This window comes from Eriocheir sinensis, chromosome 36 (genome assembly GCF_024679095.1).
Source record: "Eriocheir sinensis breed Jianghai 21 chromosome 36, ASM2467909v1, whole genome shotgun sequence".
Classification (NCBI taxonomy): domain Eukaryota; kingdom Metazoa; phylum Arthropoda; class Malacostraca; order Decapoda; family Varunidae; genus Eriocheir; species Eriocheir sinensis.
The window spans coordinates 11,017,962-11,045,889 of record NC_066544.1 but is presented as its reverse complement, the minus strand read 5'-3'; the positions used below and the strand labels follow the sequence as shown (position 1 = coordinate 11,045,889).

General features: G+C 39.0%; 2 long non-coding RNA genes across 2 annotated transcripts; one reads left to right on the top strand and one right to left on the bottom strand.

Annotated features, from left to right (window-relative positions):
- Nucleotides 1–14,185: 14,185 nt before the first annotated feature.
- LOC127007791 (uncharacterized) lies at nt 14,186–16,170 on the bottom strand. The gene is made up of 2 exons (XR_007760550.1): nt 16,033–16,170; nt 14,186–15,758 (listed from the first exon to the last, which is right to left on the bottom strand). It is a non-coding gene; the product is annotated as an uncharacterized LOC127007791 (long non-coding RNA).
- Nucleotides 16,171–19,942: 3,772 nt separating this feature from the next.
- LOC127007792 (uncharacterized) lies at nt 19,943–21,232 on the top strand. The gene is made up of 2 exons (XR_007760551.1): nt 19,943–20,089; nt 20,160–21,232. It is a non-coding gene; the product is annotated as an uncharacterized LOC127007792 (long non-coding RNA).
- Nucleotides 21,233–27,928: the final 6,696 nt, after the last annotated feature.

Below are 27,928 nucleotides of genomic sequence, written 5' to 3'. Positions count from 1 at the left end.
AGAGGCGTTTTGATGCTCGCCTCTTCTATATCCGTCTTAATTTTAATGTTACAAAATACGCCGATGTGGACCCAGCAACCTGTTTCTCACCTTCAATCTGACACGCTTCCCGCCTCACCTGATCTTCTCTAATATTCAAAAGGGTAATATTTATTTTTTCCTCTATTCCTGTCTTCATTTTAATCTGCTACCAAACTCACCGACGCAGAGACCCAGTGACCTGTCTCTTATACCTGTTTCCTGTCACGGCCTTTCCTAATTAGTCACATACTTTAAATTTTTCATGCTTGTCCTAATCCTGCTCTTTAACCAAGCGACACACACACACACACACACACACACACACACACACACACACACACACACACCTAGTTGATTATTTCTATTTCTTTACTTTGGCATTCATGTTCTTTTTCTTTCTAATTTTTCATATATGTCTTAATCCTGCTCTGTTAGCCTAGTAACCTACATACATACATACAGGACACCTCTCCTCCCGAAATTGACCCCTCTTTCGGCCACCTCTTTGGATTGTTTTTAGGAGCAGCGAGTAGCGGGCTTTTTTTTATTATTGTTGTTTCCTTTTTTATGTGCCCTTGAGCTGTCTCCTTTGTTGTAAACATACCAAGTTGATTTCCTTTCCGTTTCCCTTGGCAGTCACGTTCATTCCTAATTCTTTTTTTCTAATTCTTTATACCTGTCTTAATCCTGCTCTCCTAACCTGTATATAGCAACACACATTCATGGTTGATTATTATTTTCCCTTTCCCTTTTGCACGCCTTAAACTTGCGCTCCCGTTCTTTCGCTAATAAGAAAGTGACATTTTAATTCTTCATACTTTTCCGTCTTCTACTCTCCTAATTACTACTGTCACTTTCAAAAACACGTCGCTAAGAGATAGAAAGGACCCCAAAAGGACATGTCTCTGTTTAACCCCTTGACCGCGGATTTCCTACAAGAAGACATCACCAAGCTACAGGAGTGGAACAAAAAGTGGCTGCTACAATTCAATGAAGAAAAATGTAAAGTCCTGCACCATGGGAGGGGATATCCAGCACACCAATACCACATGGGAAACACTCCACTATCCACCACAAAGGCAGAGAAAGACCTGGGACTATATGTTACCAGGCTACCAGCGAAGGCCAAACCCATGCCAATCGCAGCGGACGGGTTAATCTGCTAGCAAAAACTTCATTATTCGTGCTGCTAAGACAAGGGGAGGTATACGTCCATATATACTCCTCTCCCAATGTTCAAGCCAGCGCCATTCCTTTAATTAGTCTCCAGTGATGCGGTAACAAGACGGGAGGTGAAGAGAAGCAGAATCAGTCCAGGAATCACATTTTTAGCGGGTATTAAGGAAGTGACGCGATAACATACCTACAGGGTTGATTGTTTCTTTCCCCTTCCTTGATTAAAACAAGTTCCCCACCTGATCTTACGTTATTTACTATGCAGAGGTAAACACTTGTATTTTTATCTAATCAAAATTGTCACCGCCCTATTTTTTTTTCTTTTCTTTGCCATTCACGGGCACTTTTTTTCTATTGTCTATTTCTATTTTTCCTATTCTTTTTTTTCTATTGTATTTTTTTTTCTTTTTTTTCTATTCTTTTTTTCTATTCCTTTTTTATTTTTTCTATTCTTGTTTTCTTGTTTTCTTTTTTCTATTTTTTCTATTATTGTTTTCTATTTTTTTCTATTCTTTTATCTATTTTTTCTATTATTTTTTCTATTTTTTCTATTATTTTTTTCTATGGTCTATTCATATATTTTTTTTTATTCTCTGCCATTCACTGTCACTTCCATTTTTATCATTTGCACTTTGAGAGGCTAAAGTTTAGGTCTTAATCGATTTTTTTCCCTTGGTGTTCTTTTTCGGATCTCAAAATCAACAACAACAATGATAATAACAACAACAACAACAGTCCTCTCAACCCCATTACAACAGACGAGAGCGTGAAGACAAATCCAGTTAAACGTTTTCTACTTGTATTTTGACGCGTTTCCTTCCCATCCTCCCATCCCATTTTTCTTTTCTTTTCCTATTTAGAAAGGGTACCGAATTTCTTTTCCTTGAGTCTTTTTTTCGTAATCATTTATATCTTCATCACGGTGGACTCATTAATTAAGCAAACGCTATCATCACACTACATACATCATCTTTCTTATAATGTACTTCCCTTTCCTTCAATGGTTCCTTCCTACGATGGTCTTCCTAAAAAAAATAAAAAATAAAACAGGAAAAAAAATGGACTTTGGGATTTCCATTTTTGTGTGACATTTAAATATCGGCACGTTTTTTTGTTTTGTTTGTTTGTTTTCACAGTAAAGGAACCGGCTCAGTTTAACACGTATCGGCTGTCTGTTTGTCTGTCTGCCTCTCTGTTTGTTTGTCTATCTGTTTCTGTCTGTCTGTCTATCTGTCTGTTTGTCTATCTGTTTCTGTCTGTTTGTCGGTCTATCTGTCTATGTCCGTCTGTTTGCCTTTCTGTTTGTCTTTCTGTTTCAATCTGTTTGTCTATCTGTTTCTGTTTCTGTCTGTCTGTCTATCTGTCTATGTCTGTCTATCTGCCTCTCTGTCTGTTTGTCTATCTGTTTGTAAGTCTATCTGTCTATGTCTGTCTGTCTGCCTCTCTGTTTTTCTGTTTCTGTCTGTTTGTCTATCAGTTTCTGTTTATGTATGTTTGTCTATGTCTATATTTGTCTGTAATTCGACGCCTACTTGAAAATCCTCAGCTATGGGAAGACCAACGTTAAATATCATCACCACCTCCTCCTCCTCCCCCTCCACCCCCTCCTTCTCCTCTCGAAGCTGTCAACTAAGCCACAGAAACGTTTGGCTCCCACGCGCGTGACGTACTGAATTCAAGTGGAAGAAGAAGAGAAGAAAACATACACTTGCGCCAACCTTTCCGTCCTTTTCCTAAACTCCTCCTCCTCGTTTCCTTTTGCTCGTGTTGTTCTTTGGTATTCAAGTCTCACGTTCTTCCAAAGAGTTTATTTTTATTTTTATCGATGTCCCTTACTATACGTTCCTTAGTCCTCTTCTAAACCTCCTAATCCTCTTCCATTTCCTCTTAATCCTCTTCCATTTCCTCTTAATCCTCTTCTAAACCTCTTAATCCTCTTCCATTTCCTCTTAATCCTCTTCTAAACCTCTTAATCCTCTTCCATTTCCTCTTAATCCTCTTCCATTTCCTCTTAATTCTCTTCAAAACCTCTTAATCCTCTTCCATTTCCTCTTAATCCTCTTCAAAACCTCTTAATCCTCTTCAAAACCTCTTAATCCTCTTCCATTTCCTCTTAATCCTCTTCCATTTCCTCTTAATCCTTTTCAAAACCTCTTAAGTGTATGTGAGAATGGGTTATTGATTTTACTACTACTACTACTACTACTACTACTATACTATTACACACACACACACACACACACACACGTCATCACCCTTGCCAGTCATCCTTCACACAAAAAAATAAGGGTTTCCAAGGTTCTCAGGTCCACAAGGTTTATATATAGCCACGAAGATTCACAAGTCAGCACTGCGAGGCTTACCATCCGAGTAGGTTTATACGAGAAAGGGAGAAAAAACAGACCAAGGAAGAAATAAACTAAAGAAAAAAAAAAAGAAAAAAAATGACATCCGACTAGGTTTATACGAGAAGGGAGAAAAGACAGACCAAGGAAGAAATACACTGAAGAAAAAATAAAATGAAAGATAAAATAGAATGAAAAATAGTATAAAGTAAAATAAAATGAAATAAAGTAATGAAAAGTAGAAAATGAAAAAATATAGGTAAATAAAAAAAAATAATGTAAAATAAAATGAAATAAAGTAATGAAAAATAGAAAATGAAAAAATGAAAAAAAAATATAAGTAAACAGGAAAAATATAACAAAACAAAATAATAAATATAAAAATAAATAACATGCAAGTCCCTTGTTACTATAAAGATGGAAAAGATACCCCTCCTCCCTCCCCCCCCCCCCCAAAAAAAAAGGAAATGGTAAAGGTACAGAAGATCGAGAGAAAGTTACAAATTTAGGAAAGGACAACAAATCATACTTTCAAAACAGGACAAAAAAAACAAGAACAGGAGGTTAGGAAGGAAGCGTATCAAATATATAGACAGGTAAGAGGTAGAATATAACAGGTAAAAATACAGGTAGAATAAACCAGGTAAAATACAAGTAAGAGAACATTTAATTGCATGGTATTTTTTTTTCTTTCAAAGTTCTTGTGTTTTGTAATGTAAAATATGAGGTAAAAATACAGGTAGAATAAAGCAGGTAAAATACAGGTAAGAGAACAGGTAATTAGATGTTTTTTTTTCTCTGAGTTCTTGTGTTTTGTAATGTGGGAGAAGTAGTACAGGTTTAAGGTTCGAGGAAATCGTATGACGTTAAGGATTTTTTTTTTTAGGATTCTGTCTTATTGATGATGATGATGATGATGACCAATACCCACATTTAAAACAGCTGGTTATCATGTCCTTCAGCCTCCTCCTCCTCCTCCTTCTCCTATCTTAATTTTTGTCTATTTTTTCTTTATTTTTTCTATTTATATATTTTTTCTATGTCTTTTCTTTATTTTCATTTCTATTTTTCTTCGTGTTTTCCTCCTTATCCCTTCTATTTATCATTCTTTTCCTCCTTTCTCATCCTCTCTTCCTATCTTTTTTTTCGTCTATTTCCTCTCCCTGCTTTGTTATATTCTCCATTTCTCTTCCTTTTTCTATTATTCCTATTCTCTTTTTATCATCCTTCCTTTTTTTATTTATGTCCACCTTTTTCCCTTCCTTCTGTTCCTTTCCCTTCCTTTCCTTCCACTTTATTTCTTCTTTGTGTTCCTTTGTGTCTCTCCTCCTCCTCCTCCTCCTTCCTTACATCACCACCTATCCATTACGCGCCGAGTCTTTTGCTGTCTGTGAGTTTTTTCCAGGCCTGACCTCGGCGCATAACGAAGACCAAGTGGAAACAATTGAATAAAGAAGTTAATGGTAGAAAACTTATCCTATTTCTTGTATATCTCCTCTTCCTCCTCTGTCTCCCATTTACCCTTTTCTTTCTCTGCTTATTCTTTTTTTTTTTTTCCATTTTTACTTATTTTAACATTAACTTTACTTCGTTTTAATGTGCACCTATCTCCTATCACCACCCTTCAATCAACACCACCTGTCTCTTTTCCCTCACCTGTCTCCTCGCTCCCCTGCCTGTCCTTCCCAACAACACCCCTGGCCTCCTCTTGATCTCCACCTTTCCTTCCCTCTCTCCTTTCATCGCTTTTTTTTTTTTTTTTTGACTCGGCATCTTTTTGTATTTGTGTTAATTTCTGTATCTTATTCTGTGTATGTATTTCTGTGTTTTTATATCTTCGTTTATTTGTGTATTTTTTTCTGTGTCGTGTTTTGTATATTTGTTTTTATGTATTTTTTTTCTATCTTCGTATTTCTGTATTTTTGTCTTTATTTATTTCTGTATTTTTATATATCTTTATTTATTTCTTATGTATCTATTTATTTCTGTATTTTTATGTATCTTTATTTATTTTTGTATTTTTATGTATCTTTATTTACTTTTGTATTTTATGTATCTTTCTATATTTCTGTATTTTTATGTATCTTTACTTATTGTTGTATTTTTATGTATCTTTATTTATTTTTGTATTTTTATGTATCTTTATTTACTTTTGTATTTTATGTATCTTTCTGTATTTTTATGTATCCTTATTTATTGCTGTATTTTTATGTATCTTTATTTATTTATGTATTTTTATGTATCTTTATTTATTTCTGTATTTTTTATATCTTTATTTATTGCTGTATTCTTATGTATCTTTATTTATTGCTGTGTTTTTATGTATCTTTATTTATTTCTGTATTTTTTATATCTTTATTTATTGCTGTATTCTTATGTATCTTTATTTATTGCTGTGTTTTTATGTATCTTTATTTATTTCTGTAGTGTTAGCTTAGTTGTCGTGTATGATCTTCCTTCTGTCCATGTAAAATTCCATCGTAGTTTTTTTCTATACTACATGGTATTCTTTTTCGTGCCCGCCTCGGCTGGAGGGACTGGTGGGAGGGGAGGAGCCTTCGCCTTTGCTGTCCTGTTTCTCTGACTCGTAGATTAGAGTAGATGGTAGCAACAAAAAACAGCCTAATTAGGGCCAAGAGCTGTTGCTGTTTGCTCTTCCTTTGTACTCCTCCTCCTCCCTGTCCTTGCACTCAGCGTAGCAACAAAACCTTTTCATGGGTAGCTGGAGATAACACACACACACACACACACATACACACACACAGTCATCGTACTCCTTATCCTTTGACGTGTGTGTGTGTGTGTGTGTGTGAATTTACCAAGTTGCCTAGTTGTATTTACCTAGTTGTGACATGAGTGTGTGTGTGTGTGTGTGTGTGTGTGTGTGTGTGTGTGTGTGTGTGTGTGTGTGTGAATTTACCAAGTTGCCTAGTTGTATTTACCTAGTTGTGACATGTGTGTGTGTGTGTGTGTGTGTGTGTGTGTGTGTGTGTGTGTGTGTGTGCACGAGGACTCCCACGTGCACAAGGTCGAGATGTGAGAAAAAAAAGATAATCGCCTTTCTGGGTTACTAAAGTCTGTCTTTCTTACTTGACCTAAAATTTTAAGGACACATGACCCTTATCTCTCTCTCTCTCTCTCTCTCTCTCTCTCTCTCTCTCTCTCTCTCTCAGGCTTCTGTAATCCATTGAGGCTGATAGGTTGCCAAGAAGAGGAGGAGGAGAAGGAGGAGGAGGAGGAGGATAACAAGAAGACGGAAGAGAATATTTATGGAGTTTTGCGGAGAGGAGGAGGAGAAGGAGGAGGAGGAGGAGGAGGAGGAGGAGGTAAAGGCTTGGGAATTTTCTCTGAGGCTTCTCTTGTTCCTCGTAACACTCTCTCTCTCTCTCTCTCTCTCTCTCTCTCTCTCTCTCTCTCTCTCTCTCTCTCTCTATTGACCAAGTTATCGATACTCGTTAATCAAAAACCGTACACACACACACACACACACACACACACACACACACACACACACACTTCAGGGGTACACTTTATGCTATCGTGGGTGCGTGTATGAGAGAGAGAGAGAGAGAGAGAGAGAGAGAACATGACTACTTGGCTAATTTTAAACAGAAAACGGAATTCCTGGTGACGACATTTCGCTTCCTCTCTCCCCTCCTTCCCTCCTTCCTTCCTTTCCTCCCTTCCTTCCATTTCTCCATCCTTTTCTCCTTCCCTCCTTTCATGCCATCCTTCCTTCCTTCCTTCCATTTCTCCATCCTTTCCTCCTTCCATGGCATCCTTCCTTCCTTCCTTCCCTCTCTCCCTTCCTTCCATTTCTCCATCCTTTCCTCTCTCCCTCCCTTCATGTCTTCTTTTCCTGCTGGAGATGGAGGAAAGGAGTGAGGAAGGAAGGAAGGAAGGAAGGAATGGTATGGAGGTAGGAAAGAAAGAAGGGAGGAAGGGATATTAGGTAAAGAAGGGATGGAGGACAGAAAGAAGAAAGAAAGGAAGATAGGGAAGGAGGAAGAGAATGAAAGAAAGAAAGAAAGGGAAGAGGGAAAAGAATGAAAGGAAGAAAGAAAGGAAGGAAGGAAGTGAAGGGGGAAGAGAATGAAGGAAAGAAAGGAAGAAGGGGAATAGGGAAGAGAATGAAGGAAAGGAAAGAAGGAAGAAAGTGAAGGGTACAGAGAATGAAGGAAAGAAAGGAAGAAGGGGAATAGGGAAGAGAATGAAGGAAAGGAAGGAAGGAAGAAAGGAAAGGAGAAAGAGAATGAGAGAAAGGAAGAAAGGGAAGGAAAAAGAGAATGAAAGAATGGAAGGAAGAGGAAAGGAGAGGATGCAAAAAGAAATAACTGGTTTGGAAAATGGAAGAAAAAACAAAAGAAAGGAAGAAAAGAATAGAGGAGGATAAGTAGGATGGGAGGAATGAGTGGAGAAAAATTAGAGTTGGTTTAGGAAAGGAAGAGAGATAAAGAGAGATACACAGAAGTGATAAAGGAGAGACAGGAAACATGAAAAAAAAACAGGAAAGGGAGAGGAAATGGATAAAAAAAAGATAGGAAGGGAGTGGTAAGAAGGGAAGAGAGAGGAAATGGGAGATGGAGGAAGGGAGGAAAAGTGGAAGAGAGGAGAGGAAAGGGAGATGAGGCACGTGTGGGGAGCTTGTAGGGAGGAAAGGGAGGAAGGGAAGGAGAGAGAGAGAGAGAGATAGGAAAAGGGAGACGGAGCAAGGGAGGAGAGGAAAGGGAGAGTGAGGCAAGGGGAGGAAAGGGAGATTAGGCAAGGTGGATGAGAAGAGGAAAAACAGCGAGAGAGAGAGAGAGAGAGAGAGAGAGAGAGAGAGAGAGACGTACGTTCCAGACAGAGGGTGAGTCGGCAAGTTTCGAAGTAAGAGAATCGCGTCACTGCTTCCCCCCCCCCTTCTGACGTTACCTGGGAGGAGGAGGAGGAGGAGGAGGAGGAGAACTATGCGCGAGATATAACTAGATATATTTTAAGAAAGTTGAGGAAACACACCGGGAAGATTTGGGGGAGGAGGAGGAGGAGGAGGAGGAGGAAGAATGAGTTTTAACCAGACATCAAGTGCAGTATTGGGTCAGAGGAAGAAGATAAGGAGGAGGAGGAGGAGGAGGAGGAGGAAGAGAGGTGTGAGTAGGTTTTAACCAGACTTAAGTATATGTGATATGTGGAGATGGAGGAGGAGGAGGAGGAGGAGGAGGAGGAGGAGGGAAAAAAAATAAGAATGTAACAGAGAGAGAGAGAGAGAGAGAGAGAGAGAGAGAGAGAGAGAGAGAGAGAGAGAGAGAGAGAGAGAGAGAGACTACAGGCACGAGCTATTTTTAGATTCAACGCTGTATAACTTTTCTCGTGCGGTTAAAAATATCATCTGTCTCTCTACGTGTCTATCTGTCTCTTTATCTACTTATCTGTCCATCATCCTTAACTCTCTCTCTCTCTCTCTCTCTCTCTCTCTCTACTTCTATATCTATTTTTTTTTATTGTACATTCCTTTCACTATCTATCTAACTTTTTGTCCACTACTCCTTCCATTTTTATTTATCTACTTATCTTCTATTTATCTATTTTGTGTGTGTGGTGAGGTGGGATGTGAGAGAGAGAGAGAGAGAGAGAGAGAGAGAGAGAGAGAGAGTAATCATCTTCCATTTAATATTCCCACTTCTCTCCTTCTTCCCTTCACTTTTCCTTTCTCTTCATCGCTTCAATCAATTTTCCACAGGTATTCAATTGTCCTTCCTTTGCTACCTTCCTTTACCTTCCTCTCCTCGGTCACCTGTGCATGCCTTAATTAACCTTTTTTTACCTCTGCATTCCCTCCTTTACCTTTTTGTCTATGCTTCTTCCTTTGCTTCTCATTTATCTATCTACTCCTTTATTTGACTTTCCCTTTCATATGTTTCTTCTTTTACATCTCTTCTACCTGTACTTTCCTTCCTTTACCTGTCCCGTCTCCTCTACCTCACCTTTATCTGCAGTCCTTAACTCTCTCTATCTCTACCTATCTATCTATCTGTATCACCCCTTCGTCCTTCATCTGTTTTTCATTCTCTTTCAACTTCTCTTTCTTTCCTCTTCTTTTTCCCTCCTCCCTCCACATCTGATCGTTAATTACCTCCCACACGTTTACCTGTCCACACACCTGCCCGAGCCACCCACCTTCACACTTGCCCTCAGCCTCTCTCACACACACACATACACATACACATACACACACACACACACACACACACACACACACACACATCTGAACACCTGACCCAGCCCGACACACGCCCACGCACACCTGTTCAATATATTACCTCTGTACACCTGAAATTTATGGCAACGCCTACACATGTGCCACTCATCACCGCTATCATCATCATCACCATAATCACCATCATTATCATCATTATTACCACCATCACCATTAGCATTATCGTCACCATCTTCACCACCACCATCATCATCATATCATTTTTATCATGAGAGAGAGAGAGAGTGTGAGTCTGTCAGTACAAACATTCCAACACGAAAACAAAACAGGTTCAGCACATGTCTCCTGTCACTGGCCCCTGAGTTATGACGTCACGCAGCAGGGTCAGGCCAAGGTCACGTCCTCCCACCTCCCCCCCGCAAGGTCAGTGATATGGGGTCAGTTTCAGCTATAAATCAACACTAGTGAAGCGAGGTGCAAGGTGGTGAGTGTCAGCCGCCCTCCTCCCTTGAAATATGCGAGCCAGCGTGCGAGGGACCGACGCAAGAGGTGTCAGGACCATCACCCAAGAATAAGGTCACAATCTGGTAGCTGCTCAGACTTTTGACCTTGTGACGCATAACAGGTCTACGAAATGGCAGGTGTGGGAGGTAATTAGCACGGTAGCAGCGGGGATCATGTTTTTTATGGTCCCTCCGAGCGAGAAAAGTGAGAAAAAATCACCCCTCACACAAACCATTTCATAATATATATCAAAGCATTTATGATCAGAGTATGTATCATCTATTTTGGGGGGTTTATATCATGGCACAAATTTGGCCCCTCGCTGCTACACGGTTAACGATCAGGTGTGGAGGGAAGAGGAAAGAAGAGGAAAGGAAGAGAAGGTGGAAAAGAATATAAAAAAAACAGATGAAGAACGGAAGGGTGATAAAGATTGTGTGTAGGAGAGAAATAGATGGATAGACGGATAGAGATAGGGAGAGAGAGTTAAGGAGAGCAGATGAAGGTGAGGTAGAGGAGATGGGACAGGTAGTAAAGGAAGGAATACACAGGTAGAAGAGATAGTAAAAGAAGAAACATTTGGAAGGAAAAGATAAATAAAGGAATAGATAGAACATTCTCTCTCTCTCTCTGATTTTCCTCTTTTCTCATCCACCTTGCTTAATCTCCCTTTCCTCCCCTTGCCTCACTCTCCTCCCTTTCCTCCTCCTCCTCCTCCTCCTCCTCCTCCTCTACTACTACTACTACTACTACTACTACTACTACTACTACTATTACTATTATTTCTACTACGCCGTTCTTTCTATTGTTAAGGCAGGTCAGGAAATAGATGAGGTAGATAAGTGACCACGGCCTCTATACGAAGGATGGATATATGGTTTCACTGGGACGAAATATAATGATCTCTATAGTCATGTTATATTACTCTCTCTCTCTCTCTCTCTCTCTCTCTCTCTCTCTCTCTCTCTCTCTCTCTCCTTATTCTCTTCCTTCTCCTTCTCCTTCTCCTTCTGCTTCTGCTTCTCCTTCTCCTCCTTTTCCTCATTCTCCTTCTCCTTCTCCTTCTTCTCCCTCTCCCTCTCCATTGCGATCAACACCTCCACTATTGCCACTTCAAACGATAATACACTCCACTTTGTTTTACTGGAAAGGAGGAAGCTCAAGGAAGAAAAGAATATATAAAAAGAGGAAACCATAAGGCCCGCTGTCGCTGCTCCTGCAAATAGTTGATAGAGTACCTGAAATAAGGCTAAAATTGGATGTAGAGGTGTCTTGAAACTCTATGATATTGTCTATACTTCTCTATCTATTCTTTTTATTGTACAGCTATTTCACTATCTATCTATCTATCTATCTTTCTGTCTACCATTTTTTCTATTTCTATATATCTATTTATTTATCTATTTAACTCGTCTCGCCTTGCCTACATCATAACCGCCATACAGTACTTGCAAAACTTTCACGAATATTCATAAATCCTTTCTATTCCTCACTACTTACAAAATTTTCAAGAGCAGCTATTTGTAAAACTTCTTCAGTTCTTTCAAAACTTTCAAGAGTATACAAACAAAACTTCCTCGTCAGTAGTGCAATATTCTTAAGAGGATTGGCAAAACTTCATCAGTACTTCCAAAAATTTTTCAGGAATATTCACAAAACTTCCCATCTGTTTGTCTATTTATTTCTCTTTTTGTCTATCTATTCCTCTATTTGTCTATCTATTCCTCTATTTGTCTATCTATTCCTCTATTTGTCTATCTATTCCTCTATTTGTCTATCTATTCCTCTATTTGTCTATCTATTCCTCTATTTGTCTATCTATTCCTCTATTTGTCTATCTATTCCTCTATTTGTCTATCTATTCCTCTATTTGTCTATCTATTCCTCTATTTGTCTATCTGTTCCTCTGTTTGTCTATCTATTCAGCCAGACAACTTTTTTTCTTATTACCTTGACCACCATTAACACCTGACAGGTAATACACTATCTTCACACCTGGCTGTTTTCTCCACTCGATAACACTTCTCCATTACGCCATTCACGATTCTCACTTACACACATTCATTCATCATCATAGACACTTCGGTAACACACTTCTATCGCAGTTTTTATCTCCCTCAGTCTCCTCCCGTCTCCTAGAACTAAAAAAACATTAAACTTATCACCACTTATATTCATTCAACATAGCAGTTTTATCTCCCTCAGTCTCCTCCCGTCTCATAAAACTAAGAAACATTAATATATCAACACATACATTCATTCAGTATCATATGTTCTTTGGCAATACTGCAATAGTTCCCTCTATAGTATTTTTATCTCCCTCAGTTTCCTCCCATCTCCTAAAACTGAGAAACATTAATATATCAACACATACATTTATTCAATATCACATACACGTTGACAATATTATAATACACGTTTTTATCGCTATTTAATCTCCCTTAGTCACCTCCCATCTCCTAAAACTGAGAAACATTAATATATCAACACATACATTTATTCAATATCACATACACGTTGACAATATTATAATACACGTTTTTATCGCTATTTAATCTCCCTCAGTCCCCTCCCATCTCTTAAAACTGAGAAACATTAATATATCACCACATACATTCATTTAACACCACATACATTAATTCATCACCACCAACATTCATTTAACATCGCAGACATCACCATATACATTTAACATCACAGCTATTTAACATCATTTACATACAATTAACATCACACATACATTTAACATCAGACATTTAACTCAATTTACATACATTCACATACAATTAACATCACCACATACATTTAACATCCTTTACATACAATTAACATCACGCATACATTGAACATCACACACATTTAACTTAATTTAAATACATTCACATACAATCAACATCACATACATTTAACATCATTTACATACAATCAACATCACGCATACATTGAACATCACACACATTTAACTTAATTTAAATACATTCACATACAATCAACATCACATACATTTAACATCATTTACATACAATCAACATGACACATAACATTTAACATCACAGACATCACCACATACATTCATTCAACATCACATACACTTCGACAATACAACAGCACACGCCTCTATCTCAATGTTACCTCTCTTAGCACCCATACCGCGTCCTAGAACCGAAATATTTGAGATTACACAACTATATTCGTCTGGTTAAGATTAAGAGGTTCACCTATTTTCCTATCTGTCTGTATCTGGGGCAAGGTGGTTGGGTGTATGGGGCAAGGTGAAGGAGAGTCCACTTGCATTTTTTTTTATCTCCCTGGAACCCCAATAACACGTCTTTGAAATGGGATGTTTGAGGCTCTATAACTTTCTTCGTGTGGCTGAAAACAAGGCCTATTGCTCTTGTTGTTTCCTTATTTAGTTTGTTTATGGTTTCTCGTTATTCATTTACCTATTTGTTTGTCTATTCCTCTATTTATCTATCCTATTATTATTATTATTTATTTCCCTATTTCTCTAACAGTTTTTTCGTCTTCTAATTCATCTTATTTATTTCTCTGCTTGTCCGGGTTTTTTTCTGTCTATTTTTTTTTTTTTTGGCTATTCACTTCTCTATTAACTTCTATATTTGTCCATTTTGTTATGTATTTGCCCATTTATTTACTTATCGTCTATTCATTTGTCTGTCTATTTTTTTGTCTATTTCTCTATTAGTTTCCTATATGTCTATTTCTCTATCTGCTTTTTTTCTGTTTCGGAGCAAAGTGGTCTATCTCCTATTTGTCAATCTATTTCTACCTATTTTCTATGTGTCTAATTATTTTTATTTATTCTGCATATTTATATGTCTATTTTCTGTCTGTTTAGTTCTATCTATTTTCTGTCTGTTTATTTCTATCTATTTTCTGTCTGTTTATTTCTATCTATTTTCTGTCTGTTTATTTCTATCTATTTTCTGTGTTTATTTCTATCTATTTTCTGTCTGTTTATTTCTATCTATTTTCTGTCTGTTTATTTCTATCTATTTTCTGTCTGTTTATTTCTATCTATTTTGTCTGTTTATTTCTATCTATTTTCTGCTGTTTATTCCCATTTATTTTCTGTCTATTCCTTTCTTTTTTCTTTCTATCTGTCCACTTATTTCTATCTATTTTCTATTTGTCTTTTTGCATCTATTTTCTATCTGTATATATTTATTTCTAAGTATTTTTTCTCTCTGTCTATTTATTCCTATCTATTTCTCTTTGGATTAAGTGGATAGTTGAAAGTGGACTCACGTGGAAGAAAGGTGGACTCACGTGGAAGACTGAAGGTAAAAACTCACGTGTGGAGACGAGTGAGCAGAAGCCAGCAAACTCAACAACCAGCGATCATCCTTAGTTTACGGCCACACACACCCAGGTTATGGTCATGGGTTCATTCCTCTTACTACCTATTTATTTCTCTATTATTTTCAATCTATTTCGGAGGAAGGTGGTTGGGAAGAAGTGGAGAGAAGTTGGACTGATGTATGTATAGGGCTTATTTCTGATGTTCCCTATTTATTTTTCTCTATTTCGGAGCAAAGGTGGTTGGGAAGGAGTGGACAGGAGAAGATGGACTGATGGATAGACTGATAGGACTTTCATTTCTCTTGTAGTCTATTCATTTCTCTATCTATTTCCTCTATTTCGGAGCAAAGGTGGTTGGGAAGAAGTGGACAGGAGAAGATGGACTGATGGATAGACTGATAGGACTTTCATTTCTCTTGTAGCCTATTCATTTCTCTATCTATTTTCTCTATTTCGGAGCAAGGTTGATTTTGATTTCTATTTTTGGCCACTCCTCGCTACTCTATTCAGGAGCAGTAAGTAGCGGGCTTTTTTTTCCATAATTTTTTTTTTTTACGCCCACTTACGTCCACTTGTTATATTTACCTACGTCACTTTTTACCCACGAAACTGTATCTAATTTTCTCTATAGTACTTGATCTGCTGGAAAAAAAAAGTGGATGGGAAGTGGAGAGAAGGTGGAGTCACGCGTACAGTGGAAGAGGAGAAGAAGCGAGCCACCCACCTTCCCCTGATCATCCTTAGTTTACGGCCACGCATTCACTTTATGGCGCGCGCTTCGTCACCCAGGGCTCGATAATACTAGGAAAGGTGCGTCTAAGAATCACGCGTGGCCTTCCCTGCTTTCACGTTGTTGCGGAGTCTCTGGGAACGCTATGACCTTATCGCTATCTCGTGTAACACCTGAGCTATCTACCTAAGTATATGCGTACCCTCAAGGCCAGTTCGACATTCCAACACGCTACAAAACTCTCTCACAAACTTGCTGTATTGAATTGTAAAACTGGCCCCGATTCATTTACTTGTTTGCATTTATAGTTCGCTCGCTGTGTTTACGTATGTCATTTTTTTACCCCAGAAACTTATATTGTATGACTGTATCTGCTCTTTTTTGTAACACCTGATCCACCTACCTGAGAATCTACGTATCTTCATTCCCTTGCTTGCATTTATAGTTCGCTCGATATGTTTACCTATGTCAACTTTTTACCCCAGAAACTTGTATTGTGTGACTGTATCTGCTCTTCTTTGTAACACCTCATCTATCTACCTGAGTATCTACGTATCTTCATTCCCTTGTTTGCATTTATAGTTCGTTCGCTGTGTTTAACTACCTCAACTTTTTACCCACGAAACTTATATTGTATGACTGTATCTGCTCTTCTTTGTAACACCTCATCTACCTACCTGAGAATCTACGTATCTTCATTCCTTTGCTTGCATCTATAGTTCGCTCGATATGTTTACCTATGTCATTTTTTTACCCCAGAAACTTGTATTGTGTGGCTGAATCTGCTTGTCTCTGCAACACCTGATCTACCTGCTTAAGTATCTGCGTGTCTTCATTCCTTTGCCTGCATGTATAGTCCACTTGCTACATTTAAGTACGTCAACTTTTTACCCACGAAACTGTATCAACAAATCTCTGTAGTACCTGATCTGACTAAGTATCTGCGTAGCTTAATCACCTTGCTGCTGTTTTCTTTTTCTTTTTTTTTTTTTACAGCGGGGGACAGCTCAAGGGCAAAAAACAAAAAACAGCAACAATCTCACCAGACGCTGCTCCGACGAAGGAAACAAGAACGAGAGGAGAGAAAAGAAAGAAGAAAGAAAAGAGAGGTCAGTGTCGGGCAGTTATTTCGTTATGTTTACTTGTCTACGTAACTTCACTACTTTGTTTGTATCTAGTAGAAGCGGGCTTTTTTTATATTATTTTTTTTTACGCCCTTGAACTGTCTCCTTAGCTGTAAAAAAAAAAAAAATAAATAAAAAAATCTGTAGTTCCTTTGTTATATTTGCCTATCTACGTATTTTCATTATCTTGCTTCCATCTACAGTTCTTCCGTTACAATCATCTATTTACGTTTCCTCATCACCTTGTTCGTGTTTATAGTTCCTTTGTTACCATTGCCTGTCTACGTGTTTTCATCATCTTGCTTGTATCTACAGTTCTTTCGTTACAATCGTCTATCTTCGTATCCTTATCACCTTGCTTGTATCTATCTCCTTTGTTACATTTGTCTATCTATGTATTTTCATCACTTTGCTTCCATCTACAGTTTCTTCGTTACAATCGTCTATCTATGCACCCTCATCACCTTCCTTGTATCTAAGTTCGTTCGTTCAGTACTCTTTTTCTTGACCTCGTCTCTGCCTCATCTCAATTTTGTGTCTGCCTCATCTTCCCCATCATCTTGTCTCGCCTTTATCTCGGCCTTATCTTCATCTCTCTTCACCATTTCGTTTTCATCTCTTCACCTTATCTTCATCTTCGACTCAACTTAACTTTATAATATCCGTCAACCTTTTTTTTCTTCATTTTTTTTATCCCCGAACGTGTATTGCATCCCTAACTCTACGTTTCTCTCTCATCTGTGTTATTTACGTTAACATTTTACCTCCCTTGAAACTTTTATTGGGTGGCTGTGTTTACGTCTCTCTCTCTCTCTCTCTCTCTCTCTCTCTCTCTCTCTCTCATCCTCTTCATACGCTTAACATCACTCCTGTCACCATCACCATCATCACCACGATCACCACCATCATCACCATCAACATCATTACCAGTTCTCACGTATGTACTCCCTCCTTCTCATCTTTATCCTTCATTCTTGCTTTCTACGTTCTTTCGATTCCTCCTCCTCCTCCTCCTCCTCCTCCTCCTCCTACTACTACTACTACTACTACTACTTATCTTCTCTGTTCTTCATTCTCCACTACTACCTTCTCATATACCGCCTCTATGTCCCCGGCATATGACCACAGATGTTGCACCGACTAAACGAAACTTTCCAACTTTTCCTCTACGTCCTTCCCAACCGCCGCCACCACCACCACCACCTCCTCCTCCTCCTCCTCCTCCTTCACCAGTTATCATGTTACAGGTTCTGACATCACAGGAGGAGGGGGAGAAGGAGGGGGAGGATATCCTACGTCCTTCACTGCTCTAAAAACCTCCTCCTCCTTCTTCTCCTCCTCCTCCTCCTCCTTTTCCTCGGCATCATCCTCCTTAGCAACGTGACGACCGTAAGGTTTTCATCGCTTCACTTCCTCGGTCATTCCTGTTCAGCTCTTCTTTTTAACTCCATTTTTTTTATTACTCAAGATCAGCTTTTTTTTCTATTCACTTCACTTCCTCTCCCACTCACGTTCATCTCCTCTTCATTTCACTTCTTCTTTCACTCATCTTCAATTCATTTCTTTTCACTACCCTCTTCGTCATGCACTTCACAACCCTTCAATCACCCACGTTCATCTCCTCTTCACTTTACTTCTTCTTTCACCTATTTTCACTTCATTTCTTTTTTTTCTTCTTTTTTTCACAACACTCAAATCGACCATCATTTCGTTGCATCAGGAGTAAATTGAATACGAAGTACTTTCATCTGCTCTGCGGGTACCAAGTGGCTGTCGAGCAGATTGAACCACCAGAGCGGCCACCTCTTAATGACCCAATATCCTTCGTAGCTTAGCGAAAGGCCATGTGTTTGACCGAGTTGAAATAATATATCGTTAATATCGTTAATAAACTATTTTAGATGAATGTAGGTAGTTTTATCGAGCTTTTTCCTGTTTAAAAGACCCATGAACATTAACATTTAGCCGGCCATTAGTGGAGGGCCTACGATGGACTGTGAGGTATACGGCCCCGCCTTCATCCGTGGCTACGAAGAACCCTTCAGATTGTACATAAGACAAACGATATCAAATGTTGGCCTTACCATGTAGCAAATAGTTTAGTAATACTAGTAGTAGTAGCAGCAGTAATAGTAGTAGCGGCAGTAGTAGTAGCAGCAGTAGTAGTAGTATTGTAGTTGTACTAGTAGTAGTAGTAGTAGTAGTAGTAGTAGTATAGTGGTAGTAGTGGTAGTAGTAGTAGTAGCAGTAGTAGTAGTAGTAGTAGTAGTAGTAGTAGTAGTAGTAGTAGTAATAGTGGGTGCCGAATATGTTCCCTCCTGGACATGTTCCCCCTTGGACATATTCCCTTCTGGACATTTTCCCCTCCGGAGATTTTCTACTCAATTATCTGTATAATAAGAGCGAAATAATAAATAAATGAATAGTTAAACAGACTAATAAAGATAAGGAACATATAATAAAAGAAATACGGGAAGTAAGAAAGAAAGAGGGAAACAGAGGAAGTTTTCGGATGTTCTGTGCGCGTTCCCGAGGCCCTTCGACTTTCCATCCCGGAAATGATGAACGCGGTGAGTAGCTCATTTACAGTACTTACGATTAATTTCATAATCCAGTCTGGTAGTTTTAAGAAGCGAGTTCTTGCATTCACCCTCCCCGAGCCTCGGCGGGGATAAGGAGCGCCAGCGAGCCCAAGGTCTCGCTGGCGAGCGTGGCAGTACTGGAGGGCTCCCCGAAGGGCGCCTTGGTGTTCCCCGGGGCGTCCGCGGAGGTACCGGAGATCTGCACGGGTAGATGGGGCTCGTCAGCCGTGGTAGGCAGTCCATCTAGGAGAGCAAACTCCGAACAATATACCCGGGCAGGTGAGGCTCGTTAGCCGTGGTAGGCAATTCGCCTAGGAGAGCAAACTCCGAACAATAAACCCGGGCAGGTGGAGGTCGTTAGCGTGAGCAGTTCACCTAGGAGAGCAAACTCCGATTACAAACCCGGGCAGGTGGAGGTCGTTAGCGTGAGCAGTTCACCTAGGAGAGCAAACTCCGATTACAAACCCGGGCAGGTGGAGGTCGTTAGCGTGAGCAGTTCACCTAGGAGAAGGAAAACTCTGACTACAAACACGGGCAGGTGGAGGTCGTTAGCCGTGGTAGGCAATCTGCCTAGGAGAGCAAACTCCGAACAACAAACCCGGGCAGGTGGAGCTCGTTAGCTGTGGTAGGCAATTCGCCTAGGAGAGGGACAACTCCGAACAACAAATCCGGGCAGGTTGGGCTCGTGAGCCGTCATAGGCAATACACCTAGGAGAGCAAACTCCGAACAAAAAACCCGGGCAGGTTGGGCTCGTGAGCCGTCATAGGCAATACACCTAGGAGAGCAAACTCCGAACAAAAAACCCGGACAGGTTGGGCTCGTGAGCCGTCATAGGCAATACACCTAGGAGAGCAAACTCCGAACAACAAACCCGGGCAGGCTGGGCTCGTGAGCCGTCATAGGCAATACACCTAGGAGAGCAAACTCCGAACAACAAACCCGGGCAGGTGGAGGTCGTTAGCCGTGGTAGGCAATTCGCCTAGGAGAGGGACAACTCCGAACAACAAACCCGGGCAGGTGGAGGTCGTCAGCCGTGGTAGGCAATCTGCCTAGGAGAGGGACAACTCCGAACAACAAACACGGGCAGGTGGAGCTCGTTAGCCGTGATAGGCAATTCGCCTAGGAGAGGGACAACTCCAAACAACAAACCCGGGCAGGTGGAGGTCGTCAGCCGTGATAGGCAATTCGCCTAGGAGAGGGACAACTCCGAACAACAAACCCGGGCAGGTGGAGGTCGTTAGCGTGAGCAGTTCACCTAGGAGAGCAAACTCCGATTACAAACCCGGGCAGGTGGAGCTCGTTAGCGTGAGCAGTTCACCTAGGAGAGCAAACTCCGATTACAAACCCGGGCAGGTGGAGCTCGTTAGCGTGAGCAGTTCACCTAGGAGAGCAAACTCCGATTACAAACCCGGGCAGGTGGAGCTCGTTAGCGTGAGCAGTTCACCTAGGAGAGCAAACTCCGATCACAAACCCGGGCAGGTGGAGCTCGTTAGCGTGAGCAGTTCACCTAGGAGAGCAAACTCCGATCACAAACCCGGGCAGGTGGAGGTCGTTAGCCGCGAGGCAGTTCACCTAGGAGAAGGATAACTCTGACCACAAACCCGGGCAGGAGGGGGTCGTTAGCCGTGGTAGGCAGTCCTCCTAGGAGAAGGAAAACTCCGAATTCAAACCAACACACACACACACACACACCAGCCGGGCAGGTGGGGCTCGTTATAGGCGTCGTAGACAATCCACCAAGGGGAATCAACAATAAAAGGATAATAAAAGCGAACACACGAGAAGAATATGAAATCAGAACCGGACAAAAAAGGATAATATGAGATGGAACACCGAATAAAGGATAGTTAAGAACACAACATCGAGAAAGAATAAGACACACGTGGATCATCCAGACTGAAACAGAAGACCAAAAAATGGATGGTATAAAAAGAACGGAAAAAAGATAACGTAATAACAACGCACAGAAAATAACGTAGAACACCAAGAAAAGGAAAATAAGGAAAATATAGAAACAACATCATTGATACCGCCGCTCCGTGGGCGGTAGGAGAATGAAATGACCCTTTTCGTAGACGCACAGTATAATGTGGTCCAAGCTGTCAAAATAACATTTACCGCCAGGACCACAATCACGACGCTCGAAAACGCCCGCGTCTCTGAGCACTAAGCCGGGCAGCTGAACACTTCACTTAGCATCTAACGTTCAGCATTGTATTTCACTTACTATGTCACTTATTAATCTATAACAACAGACAGTGTATAATCAGGTAAATAAGCAAAGATAGAATTATACTACGGCAGGCGCTTGCCTTACGTATTCTGGGCCTACTAAAATGTCTCCGTCTTTCCGTTCCTTGTGTTCCTCTGGGTGGAGCTCCGCAGAGGCAGACAGCGAGGCCGAGAAGGGACGTTTTCCCTTCACCGTTACTGTTAGCTGGCGCCCTCTTCCTCGCCTCCTACAGCGCCCCGAGCGCCCCATCATACGTGTCGAATCATCAAAAGTGCACGTGTGTGGATGCGTCAACCCTGCCCCCCGAGTCAGCGAGAGCATTCATCTGTTCTTCGTTTGCTATCAAGATACCGCAATGCTGACTTGGCGCCTTCACCACCGAGCGGCCGCGACACACCACGACACACCACAGCCAAAGTTCCCTGTTCTCGTTCTCCACGCCATCGTTTACTCCTCACCTTATTTATCTTATCTGATTCCTCATACTTTCCCTTTCACCTTCCACCAATCATTCGTTGCGCCTTCTGGCGGTAACAACCAATAAAAATAAAATAAAAACATCATCCACCTTTCGACCCTAAACTCAACATCGCCAAAATTATGGGCGGGTCTCCTCTGGGAGGAAAGCGGCTCACCCGGACCGACGAGGAACACCGGCAAAGGATGATGTAGAGGAGAAGAAAACATCGGAAAAAGAAAACCAACAGCAAGAAAAAAAACAATAAAATTATATAAAAAGGTAAAATAGGACAGAAAAACGAAAATGTAAAAGAAAAACATCAATAAGAAATAAAGTAGACAAAATAAAATTAATGAAAAAAATCAAATCAATAAATAAGTAAAATATAGTAAAATTAAATACGTATACAGATAACAAAATACAAACACACATCATCCACTTTTCGCCCCTAACATCAACATCAACCAAATTTTGGGTTTTATGGTGAGAAAGAGGCTCATCCAGACCACCGCAGAACACCACAAAATGGATCATATGAAAACAGTCGAAAAAAGGATAAAAAAAAAAGATATAATATAAAAAGAGGATCAACACGACAGCAAAGAATGATAAAAAAAAAAAAATCACGCGGTTCATTTCTGTACAGAGAAGGATGACAAAAATGATTCAAGGGGTGAGAAACTTGCCTTATTAGGACAGACTGAAGCAGCTAAATCTACACTCTCTAGAAAGGCAAAGATTGCGAGGAGACTTGATCGAAGTCTATAAATGGATGAAGGGCTTTAATAAATTCAAGGGCATGTCACTAGGGTTTTGGTTGTAAAAGGACAAGTAGGACACGCAGCAATGGTTTTGAGTTAGATAAATTCACATTCAACAAAGACATAGGCACGAACTAGTTTACCAATAGGGTTGTGGATGAATGGTACAGGCTTGGCAGCCTTGTTGTGGATGCCAATACCATAGATGCATTCAAGAAGAGGTTGGATAGTCATGGATGGTGAGGTAAGGTGGGGTTAGGATTACAGGAGCTGCCTTGTAAAGGCCAACCGTCCTCTTGCAGACTCCTTACGTTCTTATGTTCTTATTTACAAAATTTTCAAGAGTGGCTATTCGTAAAACTTTTTCAGGACTTGAAAAACTTTAAAGACTATAAGCAAAACTTCCTGGAAAATTCCTAAGGGCATTCACAAAACTACGTCAATATTAAAAAAAAAAAAAAAAAAAAAAAAAAAAAATCTCAGGAATATTCCCCAAAACTTCCCTAAATTTAAAACATTCAGCTGGGTAACTTATTTTTATTACCTTCGCAATTTGTCTTCAGGTAAAGGCTCTGCGCGTCGCCAGTGTGCAGATTAAGAATTCCCTCGTTACCTGCCCGCCGCGAGGTTAATGAGACGCGCCGTGAAGGTCGCCGGCCAGACACCTGCTCCCATGGCCACCTGAGACGCCTCCCACGCCCTGCTAACGCTTACTTCATAAAAGTGCGGCAGTCAGTCTTACTTCTTGATTACCTCCTCCTCTTAACTATTACTATTTTACTACTACATCTATGGACCACCTCTAGCTTTACGATTGCTACTATTATCACTATTTGTTTCTACCACTACAACCATCTTTCTACTTTTACTACTACTACTACTACTACTACTACTACTACTACTACTACTACCACTACTACCACTACTACTACTACTACTACTAATAATAATAATAATAATAATAATATTAATAATATAAATAATAATGATAATAATCTTATTTTCTATTTGGTTATTGTGTCGTTTCTTCATTTTTGTTGTATATATTTCACCGTATTCGTTATCTAAAGTTATTTTTTTTACCTTATATTTCGTTCTTTTTCACAGTACAGGGTTAAAAGAGAGATTATGATCCAGTTATTTTCGGTTACCTGCCCCGTCCACACCTGTACTTCATTCCTTCACCACCTGGGACACTCACCTCCACCTCGCCACCCACACCTTCGCTTCACCTGTCACCTGGCGTTGATTTATACAAGCGTCCTCTTTCATGCCTCGATAAATAAATTCAGGTCTTCAGTTGAATCGTATTTTTCAATCTGCATTTTTCTGAAGACGTTTGCTATTCTTTAAGTATTTTTTGCATCTTTTTTTTTTCTTTTTTGACACCTTTTGCAGTTCATATTCTTAGTTGACCCTTAATTCAGGTGTCTTCAATTGAATCGTATTTTTCCATCTGCATTTTTCTCCGTTTTTCTTAAGACTTTTGGCTCTTCATTATGTATTTTTGCATTTTATTTCTTTTTTTACACCTTCTGCAGTTTTTCATATTCTCAGTTCAACCTTCCTTTTCCTTTCTTTTATTTGGTTTTCTGTTTCATTATATATTTTTGGTTTTCCTTTTCTCCTTTATTAGACCATTTGCGGTTCTTCATATTCTCAGTTCACCCTTCCTTTTCCTTTCTTTTATTTGGTTTTCTATTTCATTATATATTTTTGGTTTTCCCTTTCTCCTTTATAAGACCATTTGCGGTTCTTCATATTCTAAGTTCACCCTTCTTCCAGTTCATTATATTCATAGTTCGCCTCTCCTCCATTTTATCAAGCCTTGCAGTTCATTAATTATATTCTTGGTTCGCTTTTCCGCCTTTATTTTTAGCTGTGCTCGTTACGTATTCCTGGTTCGTCGCTAATTGGTCATTATAGTGAACTTTGACGTGTTCTATTCTATGCCTTATTTTTTCCCACTTAAATGTATCCACTGTGCAACTCAACGATTCTATAACTCTTAATTATCTTTACAACCTTCATCTCCTAACTATTTTTTATGGAGTAACTTTTTTTTTAACTACCTATTCTATTCTCAACCCTCTTTTTTTCCTCTTACATTCATCTTTACTGTGCAACTTTTAACTATTTCTTTATCTTTTATCTTCACCACCTTCATCTCTCAATCATTTCTGTAACTTCTTTATCGTGTAACTTTTATTAACTATTCTATTGTTTACTTTCCTTTTTCCGTTTGAATTTATTTATATTGCGAATTTTTGAACTATTTCTTTAAGCATTTTACTATTTAACTGTCTTCGTATCTTAACTATTCTTTACTATCTTTATATTCCTATTCTTTACATTTAAACTTTTTCTACTATCTTCATAATTTTAACTATTCATAAGCCTTTTACTATTTTTACTATTTCATCTCTTAAAACCATTCTATATCGTGTAACTTTTTTTAAACTCTTTTTCATCTTTGATCCGTTAAACACACCTCTTTTTGCAGGAGCAGTAAGTAGCGGGCTTTTTTTTTTCATTATTGTTATTTTTTTTTTTACGCCCTTGCACTGTCTTCTCTGCTGTAAAAAAAATTAAAAAAAAATACACGCCCAAGATCTTTTGTATATCAGACCGTTTGGAAATTTTCTGAGTGTCCTGCTTCATTAATTAGCGCCCCGCACCACCTGTGTTACCTTGGCGGGCAGGTGACGGAGCGCACCCACCCGTGGCGACCTTTACTACCTGGCGCAACTTATCACGGCGGCGCGCACCAACGGACGGACGGACGGATAGGACTGAACGGATTTCCTTTGTGTTGCTTGTGTTGCGTGTGCGAGCGTGTTCGTGTGTGCGTTGGTCACGGGTATTGATAACGGCAGGATTGATAGGTGACCGAGTTGTCCTCCATTGTTGTTCATTTTTTTTTTTTTTTATTAATGCGAGGTTATGTGTTAGTCATGGATAATTATATAATAGTAATGATAAAAATAGTGCCGGAAATAATAATAATGATAATAATAGTAATAATAAGACAAAAAAAAAAAAAGAAGAAGACGAAGACGAAAAAGAGGAAGACGAAAAAGAAGACGAAGAAGAAGAAGACGAAGAAGAGGAAGACGAAGAAGAAGAAGACGAAGACGAAGAAGAAGAAGACGAAGAAGAGGAAGACGAAGAAGAAGAAGACGAAGAAGAAGAAATAATAATAATAATAATAATAATAATAATAATAATAATAATAATAATAATAATAATAATAATAATTGTAAAAAGAATAAGAATAAGAAAAAAATGACAAAGAGGATGCCAAAGAAGAAGAAAAAAGAAGAAGAAAAGAAGAACAATAATACAAATAAGTGACCTCCATTGTACTTATATATATTTTTTTTAATAATATGAGCTTTTGTGTTAGTCACGAAAAAATCAATAAATCAATCAATAAATAAAAATAACAGTAATACGAGTTAATAATGTGTTAAACGTGAATAAAATCAAGATCAGAAATAACAAGAGCAATAAAAATAAGTGATAATAATGATAATAAAATAGTGAGGACATCGACTTGGATCACAAACGTGTTCTTGCTGAGAGTTCACGCGTCAGCTGTCATGAGGATTTATAACAGTTACGATGAGTCATGAATCAACGGTGTACTTCCTTAATGGTGTTGATGATGGTGGTGGTGGTGGTGGTGGTGGTGATGATGGTGTTGGTGGTGGTGGTGGTGGTGGTGGTGATGATGATGATGATGATGGTGGTGGTGGTGGTGATGATGATGATAAAGATGACGACGATTATGAACAAGATGATGATGGTGATGATGATGGTGGTGGTGATGGTGATGATGGTGATGATGATGATGATGATGATGATGATGATGATGATGATGATGATGGTGGTGGTGGTGATGATGATGATGATTTCCGTGTTTTATAAGTGACAAATAAAGTGAGCTGAAAATTTATGGTGATCACTATTAACATTATCATTATCGTGTTTGTAATTAAGGACCACCATCCATGAAATAATAATAATAATAATAATAATAATAATAATAATAATAATAATAATAATAATAATAATAATAATAATAATAACAAAAAGTGAATGAACAGCCTTCCAGATCTTTTTTTATTCCCGTTTCTTAAGTAAATAAATGAGAAACTAAACATCCATTCTGATCATCGTTATTTTCACAGTACTTTCTTTTCATGGAGTAACAGGTCATAGTTTTATTTTTTTTTTTAACTGATTATTTTGCTTATCTTATTTATTTACGTATTTATTTATTATTATTTTTACTTTTTTATTTTTTACAGTAAAGGGAGTAGTTCCAGGACAAAAAACAAACAAAAGACAGCAGAGAAAGGAAAGAAAGAAGGAAAAAAGAAAGAAAAAATGAAGGAAGGAGAAATATGATGTAGGTGTGATGCAGCAACCTGTCATTAATCATCACTCCGTAATTTGATAATGCGTTGACGTCAATGGTTAATCCTTATCTCTTCTTTGTAATCGGTAATCCACACGTGACGGCAGCCAAAGCCGTGTAGGGCCGCGTTATCGCCTCTATAGTGACAGACACGTTGGCGACACAGGAAATGCAACACGATACCACTGGGCGACGCGTATGCAAGTCATGGCTGAAATTAAATAAACTTGGAACTGAATTTCTTTAACAACACCATACGAAATAACGGCTCTGAAATATAACACTCGATTTTAACTTTTTTGTATGTGATAGTATATAACAAAAATATGGCACTGAAATGAAAAAAAAATAAGTGGTTGAAATTAACTTTTTTTACACAATATTATACGAAAAATCGAAACTGTAAGAAACTTGATTTTTTTTTTTATATATATAACACTACTATGCGATTTAACGACACTGGAATGAAAGAAACGATTTAAATTACCTTTAGATAACAATACAAAAAAAAAAAAAAATGTGGAGACGAAAGAGGATGAAGTTGATTTTTTCTTATATTAAACTTTACAAAACGCCATTGGAATGAAAGACAATTATGAGGAACGATTTTCTACACAATGCGAATAACGAAATGAAAATGAAAGAAACTTGATCTGCATTACTCTTGGATAACAATACTACATGAAATAAAGATACGACATGAAACTAGAGTCGATTTTTACCCATGACAATACTATACAATATAACATAACTGAAATGAAAGAAATTATATATATTATTTTCACCACCACAATACTGCACGAAACAACTATAAGAAGAGTTTACCTGCTGGCCTTTCCCTTTCTCCTCTTCCTTCTCCTCCTTCTCCTTCCCGGGGCTACGCGTGACAAGGACGATTCCGGCACCAACACCAACGCTTCTTCGCATCTTCTCGCGCATGACGGAGGCGGCGCGCGACCTGACCTCTACCGCTTACAACAGAATGTCCGCGGTAACGTTCCTAAGATGGCCCGCTTGAGAACACACCTTACAGACCACGCGAAGGACAG